Source organism: Nanorana parkeri, unplaced genomic scaffold, assembly GCF_000935625.1.
Source record: "Nanorana parkeri isolate BGI_ZX_2015 unplaced genomic scaffold, ASM93562v1 scaffold1700, whole genome shotgun sequence".
NCBI classification, from domain to species: Eukaryota; Metazoa; Chordata; class Amphibia; order Anura; family Dicroglossidae; genus Nanorana; species Nanorana parkeri.
The window spans coordinates 319,515-320,310 of NW_017307968.1; positions in this window are offsets into that span (position 1 = coordinate 319,515).

The window sequence follows — 796 nt, forward strand, 5'->3', positions numbered from 1 at the left end:
CAATGGCGGACCTAAGGAACAAAGGGCCCTGGTGCAAGATTTTTTCTCGGCCCCCCTTTCTGCTACCAAAGGGCAGTGCTGGAACTGGATCTCACTGGCAACCCAATTTCCCCAGCTAATAGCCCCCTATGTGATAGCTAATAGCCCCTTGTATGATAGCCAATAGCCCCTTGTATGATAGCTAATTGCCCCCTATGTGATTGTTAAACCCCCTGTGTGGGCAGCACGTTGGCGTCGTGGGCAGCACTTCTACCTTGCAGCACTGGGGGTCCCTGATTTGAATCCTGGCCAGGTCACTATCTGCAAGGAGTTTGCATGTTCTCCCTGTGCTTGCGTGGGTTTCCTCCAGTTTCCTCCCACACTCCAAAGACATGCTGGTAGGTTAATTGGCTCCTGTCTAAGTTGGCTCTCTATGTATCAATGTGAGATAGGGACCTTTAGGTTGTAAGCTCCTTGAGGGCAGGGACTGATGTGAATGTGCAACTATGTAAAGTGCTGCGTAAATTGTCAGCGCTATATAAATACCTGTAATAAATAAAAAAAACCCAAGTGATTGCTAAAAGCCCCTTTTATGTGATAGCTAATAGTCACATATGTGATAGCTCATATCCCCTTCATGTGATAGCAAATAGCCCCTTTATGTGATAGCTAATAGCCCCTTTATGTGATAACTACTAGCCCCTTATGTGATAGCTAATAGCCCCTTATGTGATAACTACTAGCCCTCTATGTGATAGCTAGTAGCCACCTATGTAATAGCTAGTAGCTTCCTATGTGATAGCTCATAACCTGGTGA